Here is a 17,059-nt window from a genome sequence, read left to right on the forward strand (position 1 = left end):
TAACTTTCCTTTATCTCTTATTATTAGGCGTTTATGAAGAGATTTATGGGTTACGTTTATACGATAATGTTTCAGCGCAGCGTAGAGTAGAGGAGTGTAGAGATTATCGGACAAAAGCAAACTTTCCTTAGGTTTAATTGGGCGTTTTAGGAGATTGCAGCAATTTTGAAATAATTTTCCTAACATTTATTAGGAGATTGAATTTTAAATCGCGAAGCGAGTTTAAATAGAGAATTTTAGGAAACGAACTTAAGGGAACAGTTTTAGATATTATTACGGAATATAACATGATTATAACACGAGTATACGCATGTTCGTATACCGATATACGAAATATAACGAAACATAATATTATAGTGTTCGTTCGTTATATGTGTTAGAGATTGAATCGCAATTCATCACTCTGACTCTCGGACGGTTCTGGAATAAGTGCTGAGAGGTGAACGTGCATACTTGAGATATAAATTTAGAGAAAATCTACAAATATTTTTCTCATCGAGTCTATTGAAAATTCACGTTATAATTTTACACGAAAAAATTAGAGATCTCTTTAAAAATATATATAAATTCAGGTACAATGAAACGGAAATTCTCAGGTTCCTGTATACACACGTTGAAGAAAAAATACGAACGAAAGTGATCTCGTATAAACGTCATAGAGAAAACTTAGAAAAGACGTATTCCACTTTTCAGAAAATCCCATACATCGTTTAATTCTGTACTATTAGGTTGTCCCAAAAGTTTCTTTCGTTTTCTAGGGAAATAATAGATGCACAACATTAATTTTTTTATATTATTTTATTACATTTTTATTTTATTTCATTTTATTATATATGTTCTATTACTACAAAATGGATCATACACAATTCAATAAAATAATATAAAACAAAAAATATTGTGCATCTATTATTTTCTTGCAAAACGAAAGAAACTTTTGGAACAACCTAATACTTAAACCGCTCTTTTATTTGTTGTTAAAATTAAACAGATATCTATCAGAATTATCGATGTTTCAACGATATCGGTTACCAAAGAAGCTTGTCTTTTTAACAAACTTTCTTCGTTAAAAGAGTTATATTTCTCATTTGGAGAAATTGTCGTCATATTGAAGTAAATATTTTCCACTAACCGATACCATCAAAATCAGAAAGTCGATAAAAATAAACTTCTAGTATATACGATTAAAGTACTGAGCTAATTACACCGATGGTACACGAGTGTAGCCGTGCAGTTTGTTTTCTTTTCAGCAAAAATTTATTGGATGTAACGGGAATCGGGTAAACAGGGCATGTGAAGTAATTGAAATGGAAATATACGTCATTGATGAAGTTTTGTTGAAATTTGAATTCGTGTATCGGGTCATAATATTTGCCGACAAAATATTTCCCTTTCAGAATCGGCAGGAAATTTCGAAAGAATGAAGCGCACCGATCTGAATGACAATGAAAGCTTAACTCCTGCGTTGTGTTGTCCAATGATCGTACATTTAAAAAAGCAGAAACGGAAGTTCATCGAATGCACGTTTACTTCCTAAAACGAGCGACTAACGGTGAATTTATTTAATCTCGAAACTGAAATCAACTTCGAACGTTCTTGTATCTGGTTGCCATAATTCTTAGCCGCCTACGTGCTCGCCAACTTAAATCACTTTTACTTCGTTCCACTTAATTAAACGCGACATTGTAATAATTTCATACCGAGTGGAAAATGCCTGGCAAATCGATCGCCTATCCATCTCGCCATTAACGTCCCTTCATGACGGGGACAATCGAGTTCAATCAACGGCAAGTACGTTGATAATTCGATAATCGTAAAAATTCCCAATTCCTAATGTTATTTCTGTACTCGATAACATCTCCTGATGGGTACTCCATTATCATAGCGTTTTCATACTATCATTAACACTCCGACGCGGTTAAAGATCGTTTACGTTTACAGACCATCTTACATATACGCGCGTTCTTTGCATCTTTGAGTTTCCTATAATAAACGCGGTAAAATCTATAATTCTGCGTATAACAATACAAACTTGACATTTTAAAGCTCCTGATATTTTACGTGGAGATAGAAGTTTACACGGGTAGATCGAACGAATAAAATTAACCATACGAAGGTAACATGGATGGTATGAATCGATAAAGTAAAATCGAGCAATGGTTAACCGAGTGCGTCAGTTAACTGGGAATCGCGACGCAACTTTATTGCGATGCCTGTCTCGCGAATCCTATGAATGGAATATCAATTACTGGAAAACGAACGGGGAAGATTATCCCGACTTACTTTACCCTGTTGTGAGTCGTCATACGGCACGTAGCCTGTCGAATAAATCTCTTCCCTTGTTAGGCAATCGGTTGCTTCCTCGATCCATCGAACGAGCATAAATTCTCGTTAGAAAAATGTCTGCTTATGCTGCGTCACGTATTATCGTACTGGATACGTGAACGAAACTCGAACGCGACGGTGTAAGTCGCTTTGGCGAAGAGCAATTAGCGAACTGTGTTGTTGAATCGATATGCAATTTCTATTTATTCTATCTAAGCACATAATTTTAAGCCTGGAAATTTCAAAGGTGAATTAACGTTACGATTAATCTTAAAATCGTCGTGTTACAGGCGAAAAAATTCTTTCGCTACGTCGCGCGATGAAACTAAACTAAATTGAATTTTTCAGTCTCGTAAATTTGTTGTTTAACGCAACTCGGTAAACGCGAGTCTATGTAACGCACATTAGTACGGCAAGCGTGTTTCCTTATTCCCAACGTTGTTGCGTAACAGTACGAAACACCGAACAAAGTTGTCAGTGTTAATGTTACAATTATCACGTTGCGCTAACGATATTACAGATTCGCTAATTGAGGTTTCGCTGGCGAAATAACCAGCGTATCGTGCAACGAGCATCGTACAAGTGATTTCTAACGGTGCAACGACAATTTCTAATACCGCGACACGTCGTAATAACGACACATGTAATGAAGTTTCCCTCACGTCCACCGCTACTCGATGCTATGCGATTGCTTTACCTAAATCGCTATTTTCACCGGTGTTAAATTATGAAACTGAAGTATTCGCGCTATTATTATCATAAATTGATTACCGTCGGAATGTACCTATTATAATATGTAATATGTAAATCGTTACGTTATGTAATCCGATGTCAATTAGTAACAAATGTTTCTAATCAGCTTTACCGTGCTAATCCGATTTGCTGTCTGAATGTTCGTTCGATCAAATTAAAATTTTCAATTTTAGTTTTAAATTACTATCTATCGATCTTGAATAAACCTATTTCGATTTGATAGCTAAAGTTGGACGAATAATACACCGGTATTGCGGTAGAATACTTGTTATGTTCGTGAATCGAAATGGATTGAATTAGTTTGTCGCGTTGCAAAGATTAAGCCTGGAAGTAGAAATAGTCGATTACTATGTTGCACCTAATCTACGCTGAGACATCGGAAATTTGAATTATGTGCTGTATATACGTAACGTTATTAAAGAAAAGAAGATTAAAAATCGAGATACACACGGGTGCAAATTATAAATGAACAATATTTCTCACTGTGTTTGATATATTTACGTATATTTAAGTGCAAAGTGCAAATGTTTTACATAGAACGTGTCGTGCAACTATCGCGTAGAAAATTACGTTTGCTAATATTATCAACGCAAACGTAACACCTGCACCTTCTTGCGCAATAATTACCTATGATTAATAAATTGCAAGTCGTAGGTCAGTAGTTTCTTCCTTAGAATTTCGATTTAAATAGCGTAATGAGAAAATGATAACTAGTAAAATTTACTTGTGCAACTTCATTTGCTTTGTTACCAAACTTGCAAACGTTGCACGGGACTACTTATCGATACCCATAACGCGTAAAATTTTCTTAATCTTTCTGTTAGTCTTTTTCCATAGCCGTTTTTTGTAACCGTTTCTACAGCACTCGTCGCACATTTCAAACCCGACGTACATCTCCTGTGAATATTTCAAGCTAAACTAAAAGCATTTACTAATTATTGAGAGAGAATCAAATGCCGATACGATCTTCTTCGCCAAGAACTTCCAAAGTCTTAATGCAAACGTTATCGCTCATGAACTTCATGTACGAAGATTAAATGAAAAGGAAAGAGAACACGAAAGAAAATGATTGCATGAGTCGTTCGACTGCTATTCATCGCGATTATCGAACTCCCCGTTTCGTTCTATTCGCATCCGTGGCAAAATAGAAAAAAAACTCTCATTCACAGAGCGATCGAAGGCAAAAAGAAGTCAAATCGATGGACGTGAAAGTGCCGTTAACGCTCGAATTCCGCTAATCCGACCGAAGAAGGAAAACACGGCTGTTCGGATATGGTAAAGACGAGACCCAGCTGTTGGAATGCCAGCCAACGACAGCGAGTTGAACGCATCGCCGGCCGGTACGTGCCAGGAAACGCTAATACCTGAACAGCTGATTGATCGAACGGGTTTGCTATGATCCTCTCGTAATCGTTGTAAGCCAAATACGTGCCATGATACGCGTTACCGCAACCCCCTGCGTTACATAGAGGAGGAAACGCGACGTGTTAAGTAGCAACAGGACAAAGATTATCTCGAAGCGACGTTTGTCAGCTCCACGGCTGGTCGTTTACCGAAGTGATCACCTACGGTCATCATTTGCGTGGCTATTCGTGTTTCGCTACGCTATTTGACACGCGGAATTATTTTGCCACTCTGTGCGCGTATCTTTTGCTGCTCGGTTTTGTTGTTAAGTGACGGAGAGCTTTGCGCGTATTAAGCCAGATACAAATGCGTGTCATCCTTACGGCTGGATGGTCGTAGGACAGTTTAGCTTACCATCTCTGCTAGTAGCACTGTTTGTGTTTCAGCGTTGCTGTTGCATTTGGAATAAAACGATTTGAGAGAGACGTGTTTCGAGCAAATGGATGATACACTGGAATATAGGTATAAAAATTACTATATTTAGCTTGGACTACAAATAAAGGGAAATATTATTAGGTTGTCCGAAATGTTTCTTTCGTTTCATAAGATGATAATAGATGAACAACAATTTCTAGTATTATATTATTTTATTGAATTAGGTGTGATCCGTCTCGTTCTATTTCTATTATTATGTTCGTGCATAATTCAATAAACTAATATAAAACAGAAAACATTGTGCGTCTATTATTTCCTTGTAAAACGAAAGGAACATTTCGGACAACCTAATATTTTGACGAACATGTGGCAAAAGAGAAAATTGCTTGCAGATGGATGAGTAAGACGATATGCTACGCAACATCATGAAGGGCGATGTTTGTAATCGATGATGCAACAATCGTAAAGAGTTACCACGTCGCATGTCTCATGGAAACGTAATTGTTGGCACCGATCAGTTTGCCAATTTGTCTAATTATCTGTTTAACTTCCTAGCAGGCAATTTAACCTACCCTCGAGGGATTTAATTAACTCGGACGAGCACAGTTTGTCCTCGCAAACGGAACACATTCGTCTGCAATACGTTTGAAACGCGTAATGCGTATAGATCGAACGAGAATAAATCCGATTCTTATCGTAGAAGCTGGCGACTCGAACGAAGAAGTAACGAAGAAGATTTTACTCGAAGGAAACGTAAGTTTCGATAATTTCACCGTTTCTTGATGGCAATTCAAAGTGTGCAATTATGCAGGTGCTTCGCGTTCCAAAGAACGTACATGCGGGAAATTTAAGACGAAGTTTGAAAGGTTCGAGTCTATGTTTTTCTACGTTTCTTCAATCTTTGTAATCTTTCGAAATACGCAAGGAGGAAGTGAGAATTCAGAACACAACTGCGCCAATCAAATTTAAGCAAATTTACAGTTCTACACATTCTGGTTCCGCGAACTGGCTGATAAAATAATTCACTTCGTAAAGCCTCAAACTCTTCGTTTCTATACAAAAGCCATTCGATCTTACCAAAAACGAATGCGACTATTAAACCTGCCATTAAGCTTTCTTACGAATAACCAATACTTTCCAATACCCTTCGGCAATTACAAAAGCTATCGATATTCTCTCGTTAACACGCTCAATGCGAAAGACGCGAACGAACGCGTGACCGGAATTTCCTATTTTCTTTCGGACGATGCCTGGATAAATACGTTGCTAGAGGAAAGTCTATGCAACCCCTGCCTCATTGAACGCGTTAATTAATCCACGATCGATCGATATTCTCTAATTAATAACTGTAAAATTACCGATTGCGAGGATAAGAAAGGAAAAACGGGGGATAGAACCGAAACAAAGGGCAATCCTCTTGGAACACACGTCCCAACAGACTTCGAATCAGCGCACCATCACTATCGATTTATAACTTCTAGCGTGAAAGCACGAGTTGTTGGCGATAATGAAAGGGAACAACCGCGTCTGGTCGACCAAATCTCGCGTATTTCCACGGCCACGTTATTTCTGCGAGTCGCGAATTAGCAATTTACCTCGGTCGAGTACTCCTGGCAAGCCGATCGTCCTCTCCTCTTAGCCCAGGCTAAACGCAATTTGCTCGAACGGAGGCTAATGCAAGAGTTAGTAGACAGTCAGTGCTGTGGGTCACGACGTAATCCGATTTCCTGAGCGTTAATTCGCCTACCGACCAAACCGACCTGCGCTCCTGCGATCGCATTATTTCCAAGCCGGTCACTCGTTTCGGGGACATCAGCGTCAACCGCTTGCCTCTACACGATGTCTGCAACGTTTCAACGTGGTTACGACTTTGGCTAATAGATGGATAAGATAATTCCCTCGAGTTTATTTCCAGAGTTTTATACGATCGTTTATTACTCGGTCGTATAAAACGACGTTTCTAACGTTTAAAGATATCTCGAGTTCGAAGAAAATACGGTATATCGTTCTTGACAATTTTGTATCAAATATCTTCGTGAAACGCGAGTTACGAGACCTCCGTTTGCAAATCGTTTTTGTTCGTTAAAATAAGAGCGAGATTGAAATATAAAAGGTGGAAGCGAGGAGAACTTCGACTTTCGTGTAACGAGAAATCGATGAAGCGAAAATACAAGAAGCCTCGTGAAAGTATTCGAACACTTACTTAAATACCTTTTACGAATATTGTTATTGTTTATTACGTAATTTTAGTTGGTCCACAAGATATTTTACAAGATACATTCCGTTCGTATCTTTCTGGCCTTGCACTTTTACTTCGTACTTAATTTATAATATTTTACCAAATGTCCTAATGGACAAATTGTAAAATGTAAACAAACAATAAATAAAAAAAAAACTTTTACTTCGTATGCCGCACGTACTTCTATTCTTTCGACGTCACTTGGATGGTACTCGATGTCTACTCTTCTTGCCAACATCCTTTCACTTATATTTAAACATGTGCCTAAATCTACTTATTCGATCCTGTTAACCTAAACTACGCTAAACTACTCGGATCTACGAACTACCTGATTAGGCGCTTCTCTTGTCCTTCCCTTGCTCTTTATCACCCTATCCAATTAGCGTTTACGAATATATTAGGCGTGTTACGGGAAACATCTCTGCACCGTTATACAACTCGACCATCGCGATTATATTAGTAGTGTTTGGAAGAAATCTGAAAGTATAGTGTTGAGGTTATTAGATGTATAAGGAGAGAGACGCGTGGATAAATTATGAGGTAGAAAAATATATTTTAAATACAGAAGTGAAACAAGTATGAAATAATGATTTGAGCTGGTCCAGATCCGCACGCTAACAGTGTTACCCTATAACTGAAAACCCCGAAGCCAACGTCGCCTGTCGACTGTTTATGGTCTGCCTTCGTCCCAGTCTTTTGTCTATACGCTGTCGATGGCTTCAGTGCTTTAGAAAGCTAAAAAGACCAGATGTAGAGTTTTCTACTCTTAACTCTAAGGATTAACCCTTAACACGTTGACTGCCACGCCTGTTTTCAAAAAAATCACCGTCAGGCCACGCGTGCAGCAGTACCAAGCGTTCTCTGCTCGGTGCTCCCATCGATATTTTCATAATGCGAGTCGCTCATCCGGTGGTCTTACCTCTCGTTTCTTTTGTTTCAATTCCTTCGCATTTGTTTCTCATTTTTCCACTTTCTAAAAAATCAGTTTGAATCTTGGCCGAGCAACGAACGGTATAACTTAAAATCTCTGCCCTAATTCGTTACAATGTCGAAAAGAAAAATTGAAAATTTATTTCTTAGTGAGTCAGATAGCAGTGAAAAAGAAAGCTTTTACGAGGCTTATGATTGCGGAAGAAGCATTGGACGCGTATGCAAACTATGTTATGCAAATAAAAGACGTCGAATGGACCGAACAAAGGCACGAAAGAATTTGAAGAAAACAACAACTTATTATCCAAATTGTCCCGACCAACCTCAGCTATGCATAGGATGCTTTAAAGTTTTACGTGCTAAATAATTTTTTTAATAAACCATTTTCGTATTACTTTTATAACAATTCAACAGTTTTATTATTATGGAATATCTTTTCAAACACCTACGATGATCCTTCGCAAGTAGTCATAAGCGACACCCGAATATGGGTTACGTGGCCTGACCAGAAACTTTGCTGACACCCGAATACGAGTGTCGTGGCAGTCAACGTGTTAAAAGAATTTGAAAGAAAAATAAATGTTCAATCGTATAACCTTATATTTTACAATATTCTATCTGATTCAAATACGAGAAACGCAAGTACTTTCTTTCATCTTAATTATTAAATTTAAAAATGAATAATTAAACGAGCGACAGTTGGACTCGTTTTCACTTTCATTTTTTATTTTATGATGTCCACGATTAACATTGCGATGTTTTAAAATTTGTCACTATCGAAGCATTTGACGTTCTAATACTACTTCAACATATATTATACGCAGAAATTGCAAGATATTTGATACAAGCGTACGCTTCGTACAAACGTATTTAACACTTTGACTGCCACGTCGAAATCACATGTTTCGCTGAGGATGCCACGGGAGTATTTTTATTATTTAAACCGTATAATGACAAAATAATAATAAATTGATGATGTAAGACAATATTCTTCTCCAATGGACCGTTTGTCCTATTGGTGGTCACGGGTGACCACCGCGGCGTCTTGGTAACAGTTGATAGCGACATATTATAACAAGGCTTCGTTTATTTCAACAAACTATTCGCGTTTGTTATTTCGTCGTAAGCAAAACGTGCAGAATATATTGTTGAAACGTGTAGAAGATATTAGTAAACGGTAGTTGCTTACAATTTGTCCAGCTGAACATGTGGTAAATTTTTCTAACTTAATTGCTAAATAACATGTGGATGGCTACCCCCAGGGGGATACCATCTTCGAGTTTGACTATTTTGTTTCTTTAAAGAGATCAGTGGGGTGTTTTCTTTTTAGTTTTCTTTCTACGAGAATTTTGCTCGGCAAAAGCGGGCTGGTTTGGATGCGTCGCCGTTCTTTCCCTTGTATTAGGTTGTCCGAAAAGTTTCTTTCCTTTTATGAGGAAATAATAGACGCACAAGGTTTTTTGTTTTATATTATTTCGTCGAATTACGTACGATCCATGTTGTCCTGTTGAGATAAACATCGCGACATTTCACAGACTTGGTTTCACGTTTCTATGAAGCTGCACTCTTGTAAAAGACATGTTTGCAAAAGAAACACACTTTTCGGTCAACCTAATATTTTCCTGCGTATCTGTCGATTTCTTCTTTTACCGTTGGCATTTTTAAGTCTCTGCGTACATCCTCGGTTTTGACATACCATGAGGCGTTGACTATCGTTCTCAGTATCTTCGATTGTAGCGACTCTAGTTTATTTATGTGGCTCATTGCTGCTGTCCCCCATAGTGGTATTCCGTACGTCCAAATTGCTTTCATTATCTTTCGCCATACGTTCGCGATAAATATCTTGTAACTTCTATATTCGTGTTGAAATTGTTTGCAAACTTTACCAGTACGATCGTGTCTCGTTACAATGCTAATGAAATCTCAAAACGTTTCATACAACGCGTACGCGTCATAGACGTTAGAAGTTCCGTATATAGAGTGTAGTTGAAATACTTTGGCGAGACAGTGTGTATGTTTGGAAAATGATTGCGCAGCAAAAGTTAGAGAATAATGCAAATCGCGAACCGCTGTTGCGCAATCGATGATTGCGTTCCGTTAACAACGCGTGATTTGCTGATTTTCGGCCGTAAAAGTGAGCGTATCGGCGTGCGATTGCCCCTTCGAAATCGAATACCGTAATCACGCGTTCGCAACCGAATTTAATCCTTTCAGCTATGCGTCACCTGTTTGAACACGCGCTCCTGACGTGTATCATTGTGTCGAAAAATGGGAAATTTTTATTTCGAGAAAATTTGCGCATATCAAATTGTTGAAAGGATCGAAATTGCTAAATTTCGACATGGTCGAGGTAATCGATGTCTATGGCCGAAAATATGAATTTCTCGTTCTACCGATCGCCAGATGCGCCTGTTTCACACTGGTTGCGAGCGACAGAATAGTCTGCGATCAGGAGATTCAACTTGCAGGTAGAAACACACGCGAGTGGAGACATCTCTTCGTGAACGATCGAAGATCCTGGCTACGTGACCAGACACGCATACGCGATGAAAACGAATGAATTTCCGGCGAACGACCGTGACTGCTAGAAATTGCAACGCGTTATAAATTGAATGCGAAATTTCATCGGAGATCTGTTGTTGCCGTGGCACGCAATTTCACCTCGCAGCTGCGTTTTTTTCTCGTCGTGTATTTAATAACGCACGTGTGTGCTCCGAAAAAAAAAAAAAAAAAAACGGGACAAAAATGGCGTGAATTAGATCGCATGTAGTTGTTTATCGAACGAATTTACAAAAATTGAACTTGTCCCGGTAGGCGCGTCGACAACGTTCCTCTTCCGAAAAGGAAAAAAAAATAGGCGAAGAAATTTATCGCATGACGTAAAGCCGTGTTTTCGATATTATTAATAAAACTGACGATTAATCATTTAATACATTCTCAAAATAACAAAAAACTTTAATGTTTCTTGACCTTTCGATAAGAATTGATTTTTATATAATACGCGATATTGACTCGAATAAACGCATTCAATATGTATACGTCTATCACATTTAGATGCAAATGAAAAAGGTCATAGACTGCTTTATAGTAGTATTTATTTATTTATTTATTTATTATTGCTTAGTCCGCGCCTTTAGGCTTTGGACGAGCTTTCGGTTTTACATCTCTTTTACTTATTTCGCTTCCTACATATCTACCTCCCCTCTATTATATCGCACTCCCTTAATTATTCTGTCTCTAAAACTATGGCAACTTTTGGGCTTTTGCCTCCTTGCTGTGCTTTCTTCTTGTCGTTCCTCCCCGTCTTGTATTGCCCTTCTCTTCTCTATTACTGCTTTTAGTTCTGTTAGTCCTTCTCCAGTCTCATTTAGTATTTTTTCTGTGTCCTTTGGTCCTCCCGTTATTTCGCATTCTTCTGTTACATGTGTCAGGTCTTCTTCTTTCCTTTTACACAGTCTGCATCTTTTTTCTTCCTCTTCTTTCCAGTATTCCCTTGCTTTGGTCTCGTTTCCACATCTGAATCTTGCTAATATTTTCCTGTCCTTCCATTTCATCCTCCCCTCTAAGTACTTTGGTAACTCTTCTTTGGCGATTTTCTGTAATGTATGCTATATTTGGTTTCCCTTATCCTTTCCCCCTCTCTTCTGCTTCTCTCTTTCTTCTATAATTTGGTCTGCTGTCATCCTTTCTTGCTCTTCTCTTGCTTCCATCTACGTCCCTCCATTTCTCACCTCTTCTAGTCCCTTCTTTCTTCCTCTTTTCCCTTCTTGGCTTCTTTCCTTTATGCACTCCTTTACTACTTCCTTTTTTTATTCTAAGGCTTTCCCTTTACGGTAGTAATTTACGTTCATTTTTTTGAGAATTAGAAAATATTCGATTTTTATCGTGGTCGTTTAATTCCTAATCTCCATCGTTAGAAAAGGTTTCTAAATTACGAGGCAACGTACACGAAAGCTTGCGAATCGTACGAAGTGTTTCGTATTGTTCCATTTACTTTCTGGTAATACGAAACGTTCGCGCGGACGTTAAACAACGCGATTTTTCGAATTCATACATGACGTTATTAAAAAATAAAGCTTTTTCCGTTTAAATAGAATTCCACGTATATGCGCATACACATAGAATTACGAAATATCGTTGCGAATAATCGGGAAAACTTTTTGTTGTCTTTTACAAGAAATACCTGCACCGTTTCGTTTGTTATGAAATTTCATTTTGCCACATGCATGCAGGAAACGTATACGTGTAAGAAGTAAAAATATAAACGTGGATGGCGTTTACTTCAATTCACTGACTAAATCAACGATACATAAAAATAACGTCGCCGAGTATTGTGAAACTCGCCAAGCATAACGCATAGAAAAGAAGAGAATTATCGGAAAAATCGTTTCTATTCGACCTCATTAGCGGCCGGAGTCAATGCGGCCGGCCTCTCCTCCGTCACCGAAACGCTTCATACAAACGATCTCTGCCTGCCGTTTGCAACGATTACAATTTTGTCGATTCGCTCTTCGTTGCAATTTCGTCGATGCAAATTCGGCGCCTTGATCTTCGTTAAACTTAGTGTTAACGACGATCGATCGAGAAATCGCAGAGAAACGATGATCTCGCGACAAATCTTTTTTTTTTTTTTATTTTTAAATAAATCATTTTACAATTTGTCCATTAGGACATTTGGTAAAATATTATAGTTTGGGTTTTGATGAAATATAGCATGTGGATGGTTACCCCCAGCGGGACTTCATCTTCCAGGTTGTTTATTGTTCTATTGTGAGGTCTGCAGGATGCTTCTTCTTCAGTCTTCTTTCTATTATTGTTTTATTCGTTTCAGCAACCAGCTGATTTGGGTGTGTTGCAAGTCTTTCTTTATACTTTTTTGCATATCTGGCGATTTCCTCTTTAACTGTTGGAATCTTTAAGTCTTTTCGTATATCTTCATTTCCGACGTACCATGGAGCGTTAACTATTGTCCTTAGGATTTTTGCTTGCTCTGTTTCTATTTTATTTATGTGACTCATTGCTGCCATCCTCCATAGTGGGACTCCGTATGTCCAGATTGGTTTGATTATTGTTTTATATATATTTAGTTTGTTCATTATGCTTAAGCGACAAATTAACGGGAAAAATCTTCTTAAACGAGGAGAGAAAAAAGAAAAAGAGGGGGGCGAACGTCACGATCGTCCGCGAACGATTTAACGCGGAAAACGAACGTTATCCACGGGAGGAAAGTTCGGCCCGATGTACGCGGTTTTTCGCGATTCATCGCGGCTATCCGAATTCCAGCTGAAGAGGCCGAAATGCCCGGCGCGGAATACCGGAGGAAATAATTTTCAACGGAACACAGGACGGGCCCCGGCGAACGAACAAAGATGAAAAGCCAGTCACGAATATGACTGACATCGAGCTATATCCTGGCGATCCACACGAGCCACGAGAAGTGGCAAAAAAAGGATAGGGAGGGAAAAAAGAGCCGGAGCCTGGCCTGGACCGATGTGGAAGAATAGAGCAGAACGTTGAACGAAGACAGCTCTATAGAAATTGAAAAGAAATAGACGGATACACGGATGAAAAGAGGAAGAGAGAGAAAGGGAAAAAGGAGAAAAAGAGAGAAGAAGGTGCTTTGGAGAGCAGAGTCCAATTTTTAATGAAAGCGTGGAAAGAACCATAAGTGCATATAGTGGCCGCATTTGTCCGCTTCTGAAGGGCTCTTCATGCAGAAGAGTCCTGCAGGACTATCGTGGTCGTGGCGAGTCCGATCCGGTTATACCCTGGCTGTATATCAGGGAAAAGGTGGGGGAGGGGGGGAGGAGGAGGAGGAGGAGGATGAGAAAAAGATTCCAATAATTGCTGGTCGAAAAATATCGACAGTAAACTCTCTCGACCTTTTAATTGCACACCGAAGCACAAGGCATATTGGTTTTCCAGTCGTGTTTTCTCCTTTCCTGCTCTTTTACCGATCCAAATTTCTCTTTCTCTTCTCTCTCTCTCTCTCTCTCTCTCTCTCTTAGTTTAGTTCTCGTTTATACGTTCGTCTCTCTTTCGTTCGTTCACGGTCTTTCACTCTTCCTCTCTCGGACTAAACCTTTTCTACGCAAAAAGATAGTACGCGCCGAGTTTTCTCCGAGGTCATTCATACGTCGGATGCTCGATCCTTCCGAGGGAGAAATTTATTTCTTTTTTCTTTTTATCACGAATGGAGGAGATATTTTTTGATAAGAGGAAGGAAGAGATTTAGTTGATTTTAATTTTAACGGAGGTTTGGATTTGCGGTGATTATTATACGACGAAACTTGGCAATGGTACTGGCTATAGTATTTTTATATTGATTCGAATATCGGATTTTATTAATAGAGATGAAATACGCCTGGATAAAGGGCCATTTTCAAATATTAGCTTCGGGCAAAGAGAATTTCTCGATGATTAAAGTAAGTCAATTTATTGGAAGATTCGTTCGAGTCAATATAAGATTCGGCTTCAATCGTCCCGATTAATTATTCTTCTTTCCTCCCTGCAATTTTCCGACGAGAAATCTTATATTTTGATTCCCATTCTCTATATTTCTCCAACCTTTGCCGAAGATAATTCGGTTAGACGATCGAATTAAATTAAATTCGTTTCAAAAACGTTTAAAAATATGAATTTTTGCCATTTCATAAATTTCCTCCATCATTTCGCGTTTACTGTCTAATGTATCAGATAAGCGAAAACGTTCTGACGTTTCTTCTGCGAGAACAATGTTGCGGAGATACAGAGAATCGTAATTTTATTTATCAGAATAGTGGAATTAATAGTTACTAATTTCGATTAATAATTCTTTTTCACATTGTCTATATTTTTCTTTTCTTTTATAAAAGAAGTTTTATAGAAGAATTTTCTTGGCATTTTCTCGAAATAGCGACAAGCTATAAGTCTAAAATTTGAGATAGAAATCAAGTTACTTGCTTGAGGGACCATAAAAGCTATGCTGCTCTTTTCATAAAAGAAAAGGAAGACGCGTAGAGTGGGAAGAGAACGTTCGTCAAACTAAGAGTAACTATTTTGGTAAATAAAATGATGTTCCTGTATATCTCTGCGTCGTTCCTTTTCTTCGTGGGAGGAGCAACAGTCGTACGAACGAAACAAATTGTCATCGTTCGAAAACACGAAAACTGAAAATCGATTTCTAATTTGTCGCTTGGTGAAAGCAAAAATCTTTAATAAATCGATTTGCTGTTTCGGTATTGCAGCCGATGAATTTATACCTACGTTTTGTTTATGCATAATCGCAAAAATAATTCACGCATGAGCCTCGTATATATCGAAAGGCAATATTTTGCAGTAACAACATAAACGGTCATTCTTTATGGGTATTTAATGCGTAGGTATTTTGCGCACGGTAATTTGTTCCGCGATTGTTAGGTCAACGAGCACGTATGCTTTATCTCGATGCGGTTAAGAACGGTGTGACTGATTAATCGCTATACGTAGTTATTTATGAAGCTCGAAATAATTGCAGTGGATGCGGATTATTATTACCAAACGATGTACGATCGTAGGATAATTGTCAAGGAAATTTATACGTGCGTATTTTTTAACGAAAAATATCGTGAGTGAAGTTCTACGATTAGAAAAAGGAATTTCGAGGGGATTTTATTAAGATTTAGTTGTTCTTGGAATAATCAAATATTACGACGGAATAATATTAATATGCGCGTCAATCGTACACATCAATGATACAACAGATACGGTCATTAATGTTCGATAAGCGATTCTGGTTATTAATATAGCGAACAATGAAAATTATTATTGCTTACGAAACCAATTTTCCCACAATTTCGCGTTACTTTAAAATTACAATACGATGGCAAACTACAATTATTAAATATAATTTGGGGGAAGTTAACATGCTAATTTGAAACTAATGTTTACGATTTATACACCTAATATTCGTTAAATTCTAATGAAGTATATCGCTCAATTAAATTTTAAATAATTAACTTTTACAAGATTGATCTTCGACCGAATGAACGATAAAGATTTTGCTGAAAATCTACTTCTTTAATCTTAAAAAATATCACCACGATCCCCGTTATAATCCTTAAACGAACTACGCTCGGTCTTTCTTTTTTTTCTTGTTTCGTTATTCTTATTTAACATCAACATGGTGGTAAATCATAAACTGCTTTCATTTAGTCGTGCAAGTAAAGGAAATAAGACGAAGGATAATGTTACGACAGAAACTAAAATCAGCCTAATCCTAGTAATCGAATTAAATCTGAACGATATTAAGAAGGGAGCGAGTATCGCGCAACGTAGCTTATCAACGGGAGCAAACAGAAAATTCACGAGAATTAAAATGAAATAGATAATGGGTTCGTTATGAAGCACTACAAACATTGATCTTCCTTTGCACCGCGTTTCTTATTAAATTGAAAGCGGCTACGCTGTGGATTAGGCCCCTGAAATGCAGATACACGAAAATGAAATTAAAATTGGAATTATCGACCAAAGCGATTACGAGTTCGGAATATAGCGCAAGTAAATGTACGTTCTTCCTTTCTTTCGCGTTATTGCAGGACGAAAGGCCTAAAAGATATCCGGCGATTTATAAACAAGCGGTTGCGGAACATGTGCGTGGTGGGTCTAAGACAAAAGACAAGGGGTTGCTAAGCGACAAGTTAAGTAATTATTGATTAAATAAATGAAACTAATTAAGGGACGAATTAACAGTGATTGTAAATCGAGAATTCAGAAGAATTGCGTTGTCGAGGGAGTGTTGCTAGCTTTGTCGAGAGAACGTTGGATCCGTGGTGACGAGAGTTGCAAATTAACTATCTAATTGTCTTAATTATAATACATTATTGTGATTAGTTCACGTTAACACGTTGACTGCCACGACACCCGTATTCGGGTTTTTTTTTATTTATTGTTTGTTTACATTTTACAATTTGTCCATTAGGACATTTGGTAAAATATTATAATTTTAGTTCCGTATTCGGGTGTCAGCAAAGTTTCTGGTCAGGCCACGAAACCCATAGATCGTCGTAGGTGTTTGAA

The 17,059-nt window shown here is 38.0% G+C and overlaps 1 pseudogene; it reads right to left on the reverse strand.

Annotated features, from left to right (window-relative positions):
• Positions 1 to 11,249: 11,249 nt before the first annotated feature.
• On the reverse strand, positions 11,250 to 11,784 carry LOC122568425 (annotated as a pseudogene).
• Positions 11,785 to 17,059: the final 5,275 nt, after the last annotated feature.

The sequence above is a fragment of the Bombus pyrosoma genome, linkage group LG6 (genome assembly GCF_014825855.1).
Source record: "Bombus pyrosoma isolate SC7728 linkage group LG6, ASM1482585v1, whole genome shotgun sequence".
NCBI classification, from domain to species: Eukaryota; Metazoa; Arthropoda; class Insecta; order Hymenoptera; family Apidae; genus Bombus; species Bombus pyrosoma.